Below are 747 nucleotides of genomic sequence, written 5' to 3'. Positions count from 1 at the left end.
GAACATCACATGTCTGCACACAGGTGACACAACTGAGAGACGCCTGCTGTCAAGCAACCCCAAATCTTATCTTTGGAAATTGTGCCTCTGCGTCACGTTTGTACAGAGCAGCACAACTACAAGGAGTAGCCTTCCTTGAACAAGAGATGAACATTTCTGAATGGAAGTCAAATAGGTAGAGCTGACCACATCAGTCAAAACAAGGGGTTCATGACTACTTTTTCCCCTTTGGGCTGTGTCTGAAGCCAGACAACAAGATTCACATGAAGCCTAGCAGGCACTGGTGCACACATGTGAGGAGAGACACACGGCCTCCACAGGCAGCCCAGGAACACAGCTCTCCTCTGGCATTTGAGTCCCAGATCATTGGGTTTTTTAGAGTTGGTGTGGGTCAGATGACTTCACATATGTAAGTTCAGGAGAAGAACTGAAAGGTAAAAGATGCTTTGTGGTGCAAGATATTTCGCTTAACCCCCATATCTTCATGTCCCTTACCTCATGGGCTACTTGTCCAGAGCCCCATGAGGAGCTGTGGTAACACGTCCACTTGTATCAGAGAGTGCACAACAGTGAAAGCTATGCCAAATATGTGCCTTTTGGGGAGCGAGGAAGTTTCTTCTTTATGCTAATAGCAGCCATCCATGCATCCAGATCCCAGGAGCAATGAGCTCAGGGACTGCACTTCACAGCTCATGTGAAGCTGGGCAGAAGCACGTGCCCTTGAATCTGAGACATTTGGGGGGATTG

Source organism: Apaloderma vittatum, unplaced genomic scaffold (assembly GCF_000703405.1).
Source record: "Apaloderma vittatum isolate BGI_N311 unplaced genomic scaffold, ASM70340v1 scaffold7662, whole genome shotgun sequence".
Lineage (NCBI taxonomy): Eukaryota > Metazoa > Chordata > Aves > Trogoniformes > Trogonidae > Apaloderma > Apaloderma vittatum.
Note: the sequence above shows the minus strand (reverse complement) of the source record.